Here is a 17,184-nt window from a genome sequence, read left to right as displayed (position 1 = left end):
TACCAAGAATAATATATTTGTTTCAAACTATTCCCATTGTGAAAGATAGTAAACAATTTCATAAATGGCGAAGGAAAATTTCAGAATTTGTGTGGGCTGGGAAGAAACCAAGGATTAAAATGAAAATTTTGACGGATGCAAAAGAGAGAAGTGGATTTCAACTAACGAATTTAAAATTATATCAGGAAGCAGTTTGTTTAGTGTGGATAAAAGAATGGATAACACTGTTAAGCAAAAAACTCTTAGTGCTGGAAGGTCATGGAAATAAATTTGGCTGGCACGCGTATTTGTATTATGGAAAAAAGAAGATGGACGTTTTTTTCTCTCACCATTATATAAGAAATAATTTGCTAAATACATGGATGAAATATAAGAAATATGGAGATGAGAGAAGACCGTTATGGATAGTGCCAGCTGAAGTAATAAAAATAACAGCTGAGATAGGTGAAGAAAAGTGGTTGTCATATAATCAACTATTAAAAATAGAAAGTGGCAAAATAGAATTGAAAACTGCTGAAGAGTTGAATAATAAATCTGATTGGTTCCAAATGCAACAAATAAAGAGCTTGGTGGATAACGATATCAAAACTGAAGGAATAAGAAAAGAACAAACAGAAATGGAAAAAGTTCTGCTTGGAGATAATGAAAAATTAATTTCAAAAATATATAAATTACTTTTAAAATGGTCTACAGAGGATGAAGTAGTGAAATCGCAAATGATTAAATGGGCAATTAATGTAAATAAAGAAATACAGATGGAAACTTGGGAATACTTGTGGAAGAATTCTATGAAGCTCTCGACGGGTCATAGTATTAAAGAGAACTGTTTTAAAATGATTTATAGGTGGTATATGACTCCTAAAAAATTGGCAAAGATGAACAATAAGATGCCAGACAGATGTTGGAAATGTAAAAAACATGAAGGTTCTTTCTACCATATGTGGTGGACTTGTGAAAGAGCAAAAAAGTATTGGCAGAAGATTCAGCAAGAAATTTCTAAGATCTTGGGATATGAATTTAAGAAAGTTGCAGAGACTTTTCTATTGGGATTACAAATGGAAAAATTTCCAAAAGAAGATAGAACTGTAATTTGGTACTTGCTTTCAGCTGCTAGGACATTATATGCGCAGTTGTGGAAGCAAGAAAAAATACCAGAGAAATGGGATTAGAGTATAAAAGTTATGACATGGAGTGAAATGGACAAATTAACAAGAATATTAAGAGACTATGATTTAGAAGTTTTTAAGATGGAGTGGAAACAATTTAGAAGATATGTAGAAAAAGTGGAAAATAAAAAGAGATTGGACAATTTTTGATAATGATTAAGTTTTAAAAAGAAGAAGAATATAAATTTTTGTTTTAATAGTTAAGGGTACCTTTAAATATTTGCATTTAAGTAAATAGCACCAGCGGGGGTCAAGTAATGGGGTGAGGGGTGAGTAGAAAGTAATATATGGGGTAGATAAAAGAAGTTTTTAAAGATGTAAGAAATAGATTTATTACCATATGTTACCAATAAAATTGTTTTAATCAATAAATAGTTTCACCAAGGATCTGCTGGTGACTATGATACCACTGTTGAAGTCTGTGGGCTAAAACTGCATAATTCCTTTAAAGTTTACTCACCTGCCTTCGGTGGTGCCACTAATTTCCTTAGCAGGGAGTAGGTCTCCTGCCCACAAAGAAACCAGAAAACAGATTTCTGCTGGTCTGCACGGTCAAGCTCATTTGCTTTAAAATATTGTTCCAGACTTAGACCACTCACATACTCAGACCACTTACTTGCTCCATCAGACTCTGGCATCACACCATGCATTGCCATGGTCATGATAGCATTATCTTCATTGCCAGTATAATAACTCCACAAGCACACTTGATTTATTGTAAGTTTTATTAGAACAAAGCAGGGTCTTTCCAGGCCTCTGGCAAAACACAAAACTAACAACCAACAACCAACATAGGAAAATGAAATTAAACTGCAGCACATGCTTTTCTTGGCTGTAAGGGACCAGGGGGAAATAACTACACAATTCAATAAGGGAACATTACAAAATTTACAACTCCCCACAATAAAACAACATTCACTGTCACTCAGTTCAACTTTCTTTGCCTTCATGTGAACTATTCCATCCGGGTAACAAGTATTCCATCCATATAATGTATGTTCACAAGAAATCATGTACACTGAAATACTGCATGATCTTTTTTTAAATTGCATGCATCCAATTATCTGTATGCTTGTGTCAAGATTCCATTCTTTTGATGACCCAAAATTGATATGCACATTAAAATGCACATATCTTAATGGATGACCCTGCCTGCCACAAATCCCTCTCACCATTCCTGTTCAGCAGACTCATACCTTTGACAATATGGAGGTCCAGACAGGTGGCATGATCAAAGCAAGGAACAATGTTGATATACTATCCTAGGAGAGATGCTCACAGATTTGTTGCTATAAATTCCTGACTTGAACAGGTTCTCAGAAAAGTAGGGATGATCATCCCACACAAGATTGATGGAGGTTTACAGTTACACTTGGATGCATACCTTCCCTGACTCAATTAGTAATTGACTCAGAATTTATGAATTTGCTCAGCAAGCCTTTGGAGAAAGCATGTCTGATAATATTTTGTCCACGGCTTTTTTTGGTAGAAATAGCCCAGCAGGAACTCAGTTGCATATTACACCACACCCCCTGACATCACCATTGTTTCACCCAGCGGAAACTCAATTGCATATTAGGCCACACCCCCTGACAACAAGCCAGCTGGAACTGTGTTCCTGTGCATTCCTGCTCAAAAAAAGCCCTGATTTTGTCCAATATCTAAAGCTAGTACTTGTGGGCTAATGGTCATATAGTCTCATATATGGGAGCTGAAGTTTGATTAGGCTGATGTTCCAGAAAATGGTGATCCTGCTTAGCACAAGGATGAGACACATAAATGTTAGCTGCCATATTTTTTTTGTTCATCAGGAAGAATGCGCAGAACAAATGGAGATGGAGTGAGCTGAGTATGTCCCTTGGGTGAGACTGCCTGCTATAGTAGGGCATTAGTTCCCTCTTAGATTCCTCTTTGCTATCATGATGTTTCTGACATTGTGGATTGTCTTCACCTACATAAACATCTTTCTTCTGCCTGCTTCTGTGGTGTGTCTGCCAGCTAATCATGGTCAGAGAAGTTTGGACAGCATTTTATCAGAAGGCCAGAAAGAGACATAAATGAGTTCTTCTCTGCATCCACTGAACATATAAACATATATAAACATATGAAGCTGCCTTATACTGAATCAGACCCACGGTCCATCAAAGTCCATCCAAATATCATAAAACATTCAATTATGCAGCAGGCTGAGCCGGGCCATGTGTGTGCCTATTAGATAGCAGAGATATAAACTTTATACAGGACACAGACAAACACATTTTTTTTTAAAAAAAAAAGCTTAAAATAAAACATGTGCAAAACATTAGCACTCGTTGGTCTTAAAGGTGCTTTCTTTATATCTCTCACATGGGTTCTAGGGACAAAGGACAAAAAGGGTCTGGCTCATTCCTTCCTTCCCAAGGTGACCAGGAGGGAGCCTCAGCCAATAGAAGGAAGAGAGGCTTGGCTCAGTAGCTCTACTGTGCAATTGAGAGTGCCTGGCAAAGCCAGGGAGGAGCCTTAGTCAATTGAGAAAATAGAAGTTTTGCTTTGTTGCTCCTGGTTTGAGCAAGCCTTGCAAAGCAAGCTGTTATGCAGAAGGAAGCTAGAGAGAGGGAGAAGGAAGCACATGACAGCCAGTTGCTTTGGGGCCTGATAGGAGCCCTCCAAGGGCCTGATTCGGCCCCCAGGCTGCAAGTTTAGCCTGTATTATCAAACCTTTCGGGAAACTATTCCCTGAATTTTTAATTACAAACTGAACAGTGATTTTGCCTATAAACACCCAGGAATAATGCAGTTAAAGAGTTTAATAGGAGAGTTTTTAATACTGAAAATGAGATGGGTGGGTATTTTAATGCCTTCGATGAGGCCTTGAATTCAGCAGGAGCTCACAGGAGCACAGCTCTCGAACCTTTCTGAGGGTTCCCCTCCTCTTCCCCACCTACCTACCTTGTCCACTGAATACTAGGTGCAGCTGCATAACAATCCCTGGATAAGCTCTGCCACTTATTTTTCTACAAAATGACCCCTGCCTTCAACCAATATATATGTAAGTGCTGTCAAGTTGCAACCATGGTGACCCACAGCAAAGGGCTTTCAAGGCAAGCAAAAGTGGTTTGCCATTGTAGCCACCTGCAGAGTCTCCCCTGAAGGTCTCCCATTCAAGTACTGACCCTGCTTTTGAGATCTGACAAGATCAGGATATACCATGCTGCCTTCCCTCCCCTTCTAGTAATGTGCAAGTGTATTTATTTATTTATTTATTTATTTATTTATTTATTTATTTATTTATTTATTTTATTAAATTTGTGTCCTGCCTTCCCCCAGAATGCGGCTCAGGATAATTCACAACATGACAACACAGTAACAATAATAAAATCATCTAACAAAATCCAATTAATTTAAATTAAATCCGTCAGGGTTATGGGCCCAGACTGCGAGCTGAGCTGTTGAGCTGGTGTTTGGCTTTGGAGGTGTGTGTGGAGGAGAGTCGTGCAGGACAGAAGTGTATGAGCGAGTCTGAGGAAAGTGCCGAGGACGTCTCATTATCCTTGTCAGTGAGTGACGAGGGGGAGGACGGAGTCCAGCTATCAGAAGAGGTCGGAGATATGGCTCAACTGCAGGCTGTGCCGGTGGAGAAGCTAACCTCGAGTAATTATGCTGTGTGGTCTCTCTGGATGGAATATTTTCTACAGAGGGAAGGACTGTGGGTGTTTGTTTCTAACCCTCCTGTGAATCTTACAGCTAATGAGGCAGCTCAAGAGCAGAAGTCTCTTGCCCACATTATTCTTTGTGTGGGAGATGACCAACTTATCTACGTGAGAGTAGGGTGGCCAGATCGTCCCGGTTGCCCGGGAAAGTCCCGATTCTGCCCCCAATTCCCGCCTCCTGGGCTGGCTATACCGGGACCATTAGAGGTCCCGGTTTAGCCAGCGGGCCGCGCCCGCCGTCGAGGAAGGCGGCGAGTGAGGGACAGAGCATCCCTGCGCGTGCACACGACGGTGTGGCGGGCTCTGCGCATGCGCGGGGCCAGGAGAGTGGGCGGCGTAGGGCCCGCCACACCGCCGTGCGCACGCGCAGGGACGCTCGGTTCCTCACTCGCCGCCATCCCCGACCGCGCGCGCGGCCCGCCAGCTCCTCTTGCTGGCAGCGGCAGAGGGGGAGGCGGTGGAGGCGGCGGCATAGGCCGTGGCCGGAGCGGGAGGCGGGCCGGCGGCGCCTGCGGCGGCGTGACGGGAGGCCCCGGGTTGGTGGGCTCAGCCGCCGCCAGCCCCGCCAGCAGCACCAGCCGCCGCTGTGCCTCCTGGCCAGCCTGCCCGCCCGCCCGGAAGGGAGGCCGTGCCCTGGGAGAAGGTAAGCCAGCAGGCAGGGAGGGGGCCGAAAGCGGGGGGTGGCTAGCGGGAGGGGGCGGCCGGCCTTCCTTCCTTCCCTCCCTCCCTCCTCCTTTCTTTCCCTCCCTCCTCCCTTCCTCCCTCCCTCCTTCCTTCCTTCCTTCCTTCCTTCCTTCCTTCCTTCCTTCCTTCCTTCCTTCCTTCCTTCCTTCCTTCCTTCCTTTCTTCCTTCCTCCCTCCCTCCCTCCTTCCTTCCTTCCCTCCCTCCCTCCTTCTTCCCTACCTCCCTCCCTCCTTCCTTCCTCCTTCCTTCCTTTCTTCCTTCCTCCCTCCTTCCCTCCCTCCCTCCCTCCCTCCTTCCTTCCACCTTCCTTCCTTTCTTCCTTCCTTCCTCCCTCCTTCCCTCCCTCCTTCCCTCCCTCCCTTCCTTCCCTTCCTCCTCCCTTCCTTCCCTCCCTCCCTCCTTCCTCCCTTTCTTCCTTCCTTCCTCCCTCCTTCCCTCCTTCCCTCCTTCTCTCCCTCCCTCCTCCCTTCCTTCCCTCCCTCACTCCCTCCTTCCTTCCTCCCTTTCTTCCTTCCTCCCTTCTTCCCTCCCTCCCTCCTTCTTCCCTCCCTCCCTCCTTCCTTCCTCCTTCCTTCCTTTCTTCCTCCCTCCTTCCCTCCCTCCTCCCTTCCTTCCTCCCTTTCTTCCTTCCTCCCTCCTTCCCTCCTTCCTTCCCTTCCTCCTTCCCTCCCTCCCTCCTCCCTTCCTTCCCTCCCTCCCTCCTTCCTTCCTCCCTTTCTTCCTTCCTTCCCTCCCTCCCTCCCTGCTTCCTTCCTTCCTTCCTCCCTTTCTTCCTCCCTCCCTCCTTTCCTCCTTCCTCCCTCCCTCCCTCCCTCCCTCCTTCCTTCCTTCCTTCCTTCCTTCCTTCCTTCCTTCCTTCCTTCCTTCCTTCCTTCCTTCCTTCCTTCCTTCCTTCCTTCCGTGGCTCTCAAATATCCGATGTTCATGTCTTGCGGCTCTCAAACATCTGACCTTTATTCTGTGTTGCTCTTTTGTTAAGCAACTCTGGCCACCCCTGGAGTAGACAATACTGACTTTGGTGGACCCAAGCACTGATTCAGTGTAAGGGAGCTTTGTGTTTGTGTCTTCTGGTGCAATTTTGTTCTCAAATCCTGTATTTACTTCATCAGTATATGGGATAAGGCACTTTCTCAACTGTGCTGCATAATGCAGCCTATTTATTTTGTCCTGTTTGCTCTGTTGGCTCTATCTGCCTTGAGGCTTATGGCGGCAGGGCTCGGGGGAAGCGAGCTAGACTGCTGTTCTTTTGAGGGGTTATAGAGTGTTTCGAGCCCGTCCCTGTGGCATCGGTCCCATTGTTGTGGGACCCAGGGGGCCGGCGCAGCGGCCTGCTGAAGCAGCATGTCGGTCACTTCCGGGTTCCTGTCCTGCATCTCGACCTGTGTTATTAGTGACAGGCTGCTTCGGCGTGCCGCTACGCCGGCCCCCTGGGTCCCACAATGATGGGACTGATGCCACAGGGACGGGCTCGAAACACTCTATAACCCCTCAAAAGAACAACAGTCCAGGTCGCTTCCTCCGAGCCCTGCCGCCATAAGCCTCAAGGGGGCTCATTTTGCGGCATCTCCCGGCGGGAGGGTGGCACCCGCACAGGACACATATCAAATGAAAGAGGGGGCACAGGGCTATCAGAAACAGCCAGCGGAGGGAGTCGGGAGACCACCCCACTGGGGGATCCACACCCCGAAAGTGATGAAGGTGGCGCAGATAGAGCCAACAGAGCAAACAGGACAAAATAAATAGGCTGCATTATGCAGCACAGTCTCACTGGAATCTGACTGGCTTCTCAGTGTGGAACGCATTCTCTCTAGTGTTCTCACTTTGAAAAAAGTAAAAAAAGAGTTTTATTTAACTTTATTTCCCCCTTTCCCTCTCTATAAATAATCTTGGTGTTTCCGGCGGTGATCTTTTGGGGATTTTTGGGGACGTCACAGGAAGTGCTGTGAAGTCACTTCCTGTTTCCGGCAGTGGCATTTGGGGGAAATGATGTCATTTGGGGGAAATGATGCCACAGGAAGTGATGTCACTTCCTGCTTCCGGCAGGTGGCGCGGGGGAAATGATGTCCCAGGAAGTGATGTCACTTCCTGCTTCCGGCAGGTGGTGCGGGGAAATGATGTCACAGGAAGTGATGTCACTTCCTGTTTCCAGCGGTGGCATGACATCACCGGAAGTGACGTCACTTCCTGTTTCCGGCGGCGCGCACACACATTCCTTCCCCCCTCAAGGTGTCCCTGGCTGGCCTGCAGATATTATGGCCACCCTACGTGAGAGGCAAAGCCAGCACAAGTGAGGCTTGGAATGCACTGTGTGGTATGTACGTGCGCACAACCGCTGGTTCGCTTATGGCCTTGACACGTAAGATGTACCGTATGCTGATGAGTCCAGGCAGTTGTGTTAAAGAGCACATTAAGGCTCTGACTGACTGTTTCATGGAGTTGGAGACAAGAGGAAAAGCTGTTGCAGCTGATGACCAAGTTTACATTTTACTTTCGTCTTTGCTGGGAGAATATCTGCAGCTAATTACCTCATTAGAGGCTGTAGATAGCACAATGCTGACCATAGACTATGTTTCCGCTCGTCTCTATGACTGTCAGGACAGGATGACTGCAGAATCCCATTTTGGGAACAGAGCCAGTGCACCTGCCGGTGGGAGTGAGCAGAGTTCTGTGCCAGGTTTGAAGCCTGTTGTGAGGCAACAAAAGGAGGTCGGCTCAATTGCTCTTCATGTCCAAAAGTGCTATCGATGTGGATCTACAAATCACATCAGAAGGTTCTGCACTGAGGATGGAAGGCAGCGGAAGAAGGCATCGTTGTCGTCATCTGGGAGCCGTGAGCAAGCAAGACTGGTGACTGCAGGAACTACTGGACTTCAGTCTGTTTGGCTGGTGGACTCTGGTGCAACCAGTCACATTTGTACTGATAGAAGTCTAATTAAAAATGCCTAAAAGCCTGCTGTAACACATGTAAACCTCGCAGATGGGTCAGAGGTAGTGTGTAAAGGCTGGGTAAATTTTCCAACTCTGGGGTGTGAGCTGGAGAAGGTGCTCTGTGTACCGGAGTGAAAGTCAAATCTGCTAAGTGTGGGTGCATTAGCAAAAGCAGGGTTTGATGTGTCTTTCACTGATAAAGATTGTAAAGTGTCTAAAAATGGAAAGGTTCATTCTCGGGGGAGAATGATAGATGGTGTGTATGTTGTGGAAAGCATGTCTGCAAAAGCAGAGCAGGTGTCTAATATATGTCCACATGATTCATGTGTTCATTTGCTGCACCGCAGACTTGGTCATTCTAGCTTCCACACAATAAGCAAAACGTTATCACTGTTACCAAATGCATCCGTGAAAAACTGCAAGGCATATTTAGACTGCCAAATATGCAAACAGGTGAAAAGTAAAGCGTTCCCTGTCGCTAAAGAAAGTCTGAGAGTGTCTAAAGGGCCACTAGAGTTGGTCCATACCGACATAGTGGGACCATTCCCAAAGAGCCACTCATCCAACAGGTATCAGTTAGTGATCATAGACAACTATAGCAGATATTGTTGGTCATATGTACTTAAGCAAAAATCTGAGGTATTTAACTGTTTCAAGTTGTGGGCAACAAAGGTGCAGAAACAACTTGGGGTGTAGCTGAAAGCTGTACAATCTGACAAAGGCGGAGAGTTTATGTCTACTCATTTTAATACATGGCTGGAAAAACATGGTGTTATGCATAGAGTAGCAAACCCAGTAATCCCCGCGGAAAATGGGATTGCAGAACGGGGAAATGCTGTACTACAACAGATGATGTATGCCCTGTTGTCTGATGCAGATTTACCTATAGCCTATTGGGCTGAAGCAATTTTGGTGGCTACATTTCTGCATAACAGACTTTGGACCAAAGCTACAAATAATATTTCTTATATAGCATTGTACAATAAGGAACCAAGCTTAGAGTTTCTAAAAGTGTTTGGATCTAAAGCTTGGGTTAACATCCCTTTACCACTAAGATGGAAGGGAGGTGCAAGGTCCAAGAAACTAGTATTTGTAGGGTATCAGACTCACATGAAATCATACCAGTTTAGTGATGCTGATAAAAAAGATCATCCTGAGCAGATCAGCTAATTTCAGCGAACATGGTACTTGGCAAAGGATACATGGAACTGAGGGAAAGACTCATGTGTGGTTGCCATTAACTGATAACAGTTCTGAGCTAAAGACTGAGCCAGAAACTGTGCAAATGCCTGTTAATGTAAAACAGGGAGTGTCTGAGCATAAGCAGAGTGCTGATCAGGTACCGAGAGTGTCTTCCCAGAGCACTAAGGGAGTTCCTTCTGTCTGATATGGATATAATAACTGTGTAAATAATGTGTTTATAACAGAACCTGAATGTTATAATGAAGTCTTATCACTGCCTAAGGAGGAGAAGGAAGCTTGGCAGACAGCCAAGAGAAGGGAGTACTGTTCCCTGTATGAAAACAATGTGTTACTTAACTCATTCAATGGAAAGCTACAAAACAATCACTTGTACCCTAAACTGGAGACATAAACGAAGGAAAGAACTTACTAAGTGAGTTGTTTTGCCCCTACTTTCAAGTGGAGTCCGAAGCTAGGGGGAAAGAGACTTGGTTTGGCGAATGCACAAAGGCGGAAAGCGGAGGAGTGGTGGAGGACTACCTTGGCAGCAACGGCAGAGGTTGGGAGTCGTAGACTGGCTGTGATTGTAAAAGTTTGTGAAGAGCACTGAGACAGAGGAGGTGAAGAAGGGGGGGAAAGAGGAAAGAAGCAGGAGATTTCTGACGATTTAAGGGGAGCCTTCAGGAACTTCTTTTCTTCTCCCTTTTCCCATATGCTCGTGCATGGCGATTTTCTTAAAGAGACAGGGAGCTAAATAAAGGCTCAACGGTGGTTATAATTTACAGGGTGGAAAGAAAGTCACCAGACCTTTGAAATGAGTTGACTCTGAAGATGGGAGACTTTTGATGTAGTATAGAGTTTGCAGGAATGCAAGGGTGGAGGTGAGGTGGAGAGGCTGGAATTCCGTTGGCAGAGATGTGAAAGAACAGGAATGGATTTACTGAACTGGCTTTTTGAAATGGTAGCAGAAGAGAGGAGCAGAGATTGAGATTAAGAAGAGGAAGAAAAGGGAGAAGAAGAAGAGGAAGACAGAAGGATAAGCGGTTGGGAAACATTAAGGTTTCAAAAGAGACAGTTAATAAATAATTAATGGATTAAATAATTAACTATATTCTATATAGTTAACTATATTCTATATTCTGATTAACTATATTAACTATATTCTATATTCTGATTTTCTATATGATTTTCTATATGTAATGAGTTAATGTGAATGTTCAGGTGAAGGGTGTTTGGTGGTAAAGAATAGTAATTTAAGGATATAAAAAACAACTGGCATGTGAGAGTGTTAAAGGAAGGTGATGTATGAATTTTGAGTGAAGTAAGGCGAAGTAGTAGTATATGAATTGGAATCAGGGTGTCAGTAAGACCTTGGACAATAGAAAAATGAGTACGACATACAAGTAAGACAAAACAGATAGATTAGTCCCACTATTGGCAACTTTAAAACTGATGGAGGCAATGTCCTCACAGGAAGTTATAGAGGAATTGCAGAATTCTATGCAATTGTATTTTATGAATGCATTGAGTCAGGTGCAGGCAAATCTGACAGAACAATTAGATGGAGTAAATAAGAAATTAGATGGCCTGCAAAAGCAATTGATGGAAGTAAAGGAAGAGATTCATGGCTTGACACAATCTGCAAAATATGTGGAAGGAAAGTTGGAAGTAGTGAATGAAAAGTCTGAGGAGATTGAAAAAGTTCAAAAATACGAAGGGGACAGATTAGTGAGAATAGAAACGGCGCAGGTAGTGCATATTTCAGGAATGCAGAATATTCCAGAGGATAGGTGTGACGATATAAAGGAGATGATAGTAGAGATCTTGAAACCAGTTCTTGGTATGAAGAAAAGGAATTGGAGAAATATATAGAAAATGGCTATAGAGCTTGCCTTATTTATTTCAAGGAACACCTCCTGCTGAGAGAGGTTTATATAAGGTGTATTAGGAGGAAAATGAAGGAATTGGTCTGCCAGACGATGAGAGACAAATCATTAAAGTTATATCGTTGGCATATTACACCAATAAAACTGAAGAAAGTGTATTCCGAAATTGCTGGTTGCTTTGTTGCAGGGAAACAAATTGATACCATGCAATTCATAAACAAAGAAAGATGATTTGAAATGCCAATGGTTTTTTTCCCTTCTTTTTTGGACCACAGTGTAGAAGAAAGAAAGGGGGTTTTTTCCGTTAGTTCTAGACTTAGCTGAGGTAGATATTCTGATGGAGATATTAAGAGAAGAAATTAACAAATAGACAAATAGATAGAAGGAAAATGGAACTTATTGTATGAAAGTGCATTCCGAACTTGCTGTTTTTTTGTTGTTGCAGGGAATTAAATTGATACTATGTAATTTATAAACAAAGTAAGATGACTTGAAATGCCAAATGTTCTTTTGGATCACAGTGTAGAAGAAAGAAAATATTTTTGGTTGGTTCTAGACTGAGCTGAGGTAGATACTCTGATGGAGATTTAAGAGAAGAAATTAACAAATAGACAAATAGATAGAAGGGAAATGGAACTTATTGCGTGAATGGTTATGGGGGAAAGATAATAAGAATATAGTGTAAAAAGGGGTTCACTGTAGAATGTATGATTTGGGTTAGGTTAGAACAAAGGATTTGTATTCTAATGATATAAGTATATAATGCATCCCGCAGTCTACATCCCTAAGTTTATGTTTTGTGTGTGTGTGTGCGTGTGTATATATATATATATATATATATATATATACATACATACACAAATATATATTTGTTGTTGTTGTTGTTAAATGTAATAAAAAGTTAAAAACCAAAAAACCAAAAAAAAAAACCAATCACTTGTTGCATGCAGTACTTGTGAGGCTGAATTTAATGCGTTGAATGACTGTGTACTCAGTATTGAGTAGATTGTACAACTGTTAACAGATATGAATATGCAGTGTAAATTGCCAATATATGTAATTAATGACAGTTCTGCTGCCAAACAGTTGGCTGAGAATCTCTGTGCAAAAGGGAGAAGCAAACATATATTAATAAGGTATTATAATGTAAAGGAGGCAATTAGTCGTGGTGTTATGACATTGGTAAAATGTACCACAGATGGTAATATTGCAGACCTGTATACCAAATGTTTGTGCACTGAGAAACATGTTAAGCTAACATTGTTGTTGGGCATGCATTAATTTATAAGCTAAGGAGGTGTGTCAGTGACTGGTAGCTTACAAGTGAAGCATGTCAGATCATCTACTGTCATAGTATTGTCAGTGTAATGAGGTCATGTGATAATGATCACAGGTAATCACTGTAGTCACGGTGAGTCAGCATATTCACCTGATTGGTGGGCTGGAATATATAAGGAGCTGAGTGCTTGAGACTTTTTCCTCTTTGTATGATTGATAGTCTGGCGAAGCACTTTGAAGCTCTATACTGTAAATATATTGCACTTCTGTATATATCTGTAAATACACTTATAGTTCTGGAAGAACTGGTGTGGAGTCTCTCCTTGTTGGCATGTCTGCTATTATCAGTCTCTTTGGCTCAGTTCTCGGTTATCTCTCGCTATCCGTCAGGGTGACCTTGGGCTAGTTCCAGTTTCTAAACTCCCTCACTGGGTAGAGATGAATTGGGATAGGTGGTAATATATGTGCCATCCCTGAGTTGTCTGAAGGACAGGTGGGCTAAAAATATACAAGATAGAAATTAGGAGAAAGGGGATTGGGGTGGTTAGTGGAAATAAGTTCATAGTATACTTGCTACTAGTGGGCATATGGCCAGTCAAAGTTTGTTTGGAATCCTTATGGCTGCCCCTTCAACCATGTGGTCATGCTAGCTCTCTCACCCATACACTTTCTCACAAACATACATTTTCTGTTGTATTCACATCCAAACAGATGTCTTTAAATGATGAAAGCAAGAATGAGAGCCGGTATAGTGTAGTTGTTCAAGTTCAACTAGGATCCAGGACAGCCAAGTCTGAATCCTCACTTCTCTGAAGTAGTGATGTTGCAGTGTCACATAGATACTAAATATCATTTGTCTGGCTTCAGTACATATTTGTCACATGCACACACCAGTCTCCCAAACCCATCCAATCATTAAAAAAAAAATCCTCTATCCAATATCTGCAATAGCCTCAGAAGCAGTGTACCCTCTAAGCTGATTTAGTGTGAGTTAGCTCACAGTTCTTTAGCCTCCATCTCACATATTTTCGTCTTAGCTCAGGAGGGATGGCCCCAGAGCAAACTAATTCATTCAGGAGCTCACAATTTCAATGCCAGTAGCTCACAAAGTGGAATTTTTCCTCACAAGACTCCACTGCTTAGAAGGACCATTGCTCAGAGGTAGGTTTGCCAATCCTCTGGTCCCAGTGGGGGATCCGCAACTTTAGCAGGCTCCTTCCTGCCCCCAGCCAGCTGGCCAGCAGGGGGAAGCCCTGCCCCAACACTCAGCATGTGCCTTTTCATCTTGGAAGGCTTCAAAGATGCTTGGGAACAGCTTGCTTTTTGAAAGGTGTGTGTGTGTTTAAATCTTCAGAGCCATGCTGAATGGAAGCAGGTCAAGCCTGCAGAACAACATGGCTGTTGTGAGAAAGAGAAGAGAAGCAGCTCAGTCCTTTGGTTTGTTTTACAGTCCCTTAAGAAGTCATTTGCACAGCCAAAATAGAAGTAAAGAGTAAAGTAGAACCTCTGGTTTCTTTGTGCTAATCTGAAGAACTTGGTTGAGTATACAGCATTCAGCAACTCTCATGGTGAATAAATAGCCTCAGTGAGTCCACAAACTGTGTTTATTTTGGCTGTTTTTTGTGTGTGTGTGAGAGAGAGAGAGAGAGGGGGAGAGGGAGGGGGGAAGTGCAGCCAGCTGCTGGGATGAGGAAATGAAAACTGTATTCAGGGAAACTGCACTGCTGTATTTTTATTTATTTATTTAGGGAATGGGAAAGTCTCCAGACTCCAAACCCAAAGTCTTCCACCACCACCCCCATAGCCCCCAGATATTTTCTGAGGTAGACTTGGCAATCCTACTCAGAAGGTAGCCTTTTTGGTCTGCAGTAAAGCAGTTAGATTTGACTCTAATAGCACTTTGGAGCCAAATAAGATTTTCAGCATATAAGCTTTCAAGAGTCAGAACTCCCTTCATCATATGCTAGAAGAAGAAGATGATATTGAATATATATCCCACCCTCTACTCTGAATCTCCTTTACCTTCCTCTCCCACAACAAATGCCCTGTGAGGTAGGTGGGGCTGAGAGAGCTCTCACAGAAGCTGCCCTTTCAAGAGCAGCTCTGCAAGAGCTATGACTGATCCAAGGCCATTTCAGCAACTGCAAGCGGAAGAGAGAGGAATCAAACCCAGGTCTCCCAGATAACAGTCTGCGCGCTTAACCACTACACCAAACTGGCTCTCCTGGATTTGAGCCACTACTGGACTTGAGCCTAGCTGAAATTGCCTTTCATGATAATGCCTGGCCCACCAGGTTTCCTTATAGAGATGTATGTGTCTCCTACTCTATGCTTCTTGGTCTCTGACACTGAAAAAGTTATTGTGAGAATAAAATGAGAATACACTGTTTACAATGTCCCACCCTTTTAAAAAGAACAGGTTACCAATACAATACAGATATAGTGGCTTCCAGTCTGCAGACCTCTGAATTAGGGGGGAACTTAATCCTTTGTTCAGGGTAGTAAAGAACTCTTTTGGGGATCTCTGCCCACATCTCTCAGTTAGAGATTTGACAAAGATGACGCTAGAATACCTGGAGCCGTGGATCTCAGCTTAAAATTGACAACGAAGGTTGTCTTTTTGAAGCTTCGCAGAGCCGGCAAGGAGGGGGAGCGTCGTTCAACATCTACAAAGGATTAAGAGCCATCTAATTGGCTTAAGCATGTTTGGATCTCATTCTCTTTTGGGACTGATATGCATTTATTTATTAACAATCCCTGGGCCAAGAGAAGTTAGGTTGAAGGCCACTAGGGAGCAGGCCTTCTCGGTGATAGCCCCCCGTTGGTGGAACGACCTTCCAGAGATGGTGCGAGCCCTGCGGGACCTGAACCAATTCCACAGGGCTTGCAAAACATTTCTTTTTCAGTTGGCATTTGAGACAGAACCTGATTAACTAACGAACAGACGCTTAGCCATCTTATGTACATCAGGATTACATCATTTTAGCACCTATTTTTATATGTTTTATCTATTTTAATTAATTTATTTGTAATTGATATTTAAACTGTTATGTTTTATGTGAATCATGGGACTCCCATGTCTGTTATACTGTTTTATGTGAATCATGGGACTCCCATGTCTGTTATACTGTTTAATGTGAATCATGGGACTCCCATGTCTGTTAGCCGCCCTGAGCCCGCCTGGCGGGGAGGGCGGGATATAAAAATAAAATATTATTATTATTATTATTATTATTATTATTATTATTATTATTATTATTATTTAAAAGAACAAGAAGACCGAAGGTGAAAGAACATAGCCGCTAAGGTACTTTGATCTTTATCTCCACTCCGGGACATTTCTAAGCTAATCTAAATAACAGTAGAGACTGAAAAAAACCTGAGCAGGGACAAAATAAGAGGGAGATAAGAGGCTGTTTAATTTGGACTCTGTTAATTTAAAAGCTTTAATAGAATTTGGAAAAGAAGGAAATTGTTATGAATACCTGTGGTCAGTGACGTAGGCGTCTGTGCTTTCGCTCTGCACTTGCAATCAACATAAGAAGCATTCAAAGACTGCGATATTTGGAGAACGAGAGCTGAGCATTGTGACCCAGGAAGTGAAAGCTGATGGTGTTTTGATAGCCAATGTAACAAGGATTACAAAGATCGCGATAGTTGGAGAACATGAACCAGGAAGGAGAGAAGACCAAGACCAAGAAGGAGGTCCTCGCTAGGAATTTTTAACCATAGAGAAACTACGATCGCCATTTTGAAAAAGGTAAAATTGCCAAATTTGTTAAAAATTGATATTTCAGCCCAGGAAGGTAGGAGAAAAATGAAATTAGTCTTATTTTAAACAGCAAGTTCTAAGCTATTGGACTTGGTGCTGAATTCAGATTTGGAGACCTTTTGAGGTTGGGTTTTTTTTGGGGGGGGGTTATGTCAGAAGGAAGATTAACTCGTGCAAGGTCTCACTCTTTGGACAAAACGCAAAGCCAATTTGATACCATGGAAGCCAGGATTATGAAGGGTGTGGAGAAAATGTTAACAGCTCTCAAAAAAGAACTTAAAAAAAAGAAGCTGAAGACTTTAAAGATGAACTAGGTATGGTTAAAAACAGAGTTAAGGAAGTTGAAGAGAAAGTGGATATTCATGCTTCCACCTTGCTAAAACTCCAAGAGAAGGTTATAATCCACGACTGCAGATTAATGGAAACTCAAGTGCATCTGAGAGGACTACCTGAAGGGGAGGAGATGGATTTAATGGATTATATGGTGAAAATCATTGCTGACTATTTAGAGGAAGATCCTGAAAAATTTAGAAATATGTTGGATAGTGTCTACAGAGTTAACTCAGCATATGCAAAAGACAAAGGCCTACCAAGAGAC

Source organism: Heteronotia binoei, chromosome 4, assembly GCF_032191835.1.
Source record: "Heteronotia binoei isolate CCM8104 ecotype False Entrance Well chromosome 4, APGP_CSIRO_Hbin_v1, whole genome shotgun sequence".
Classification (NCBI taxonomy): Eukaryota; Metazoa; Chordata; class Lepidosauria; order Squamata; family Gekkonidae; genus Heteronotia; species Heteronotia binoei.
The sequence above is the reverse complement of the archived record's forward strand: the minus strand, read 5'-3'. Positions refer to the sequence as shown.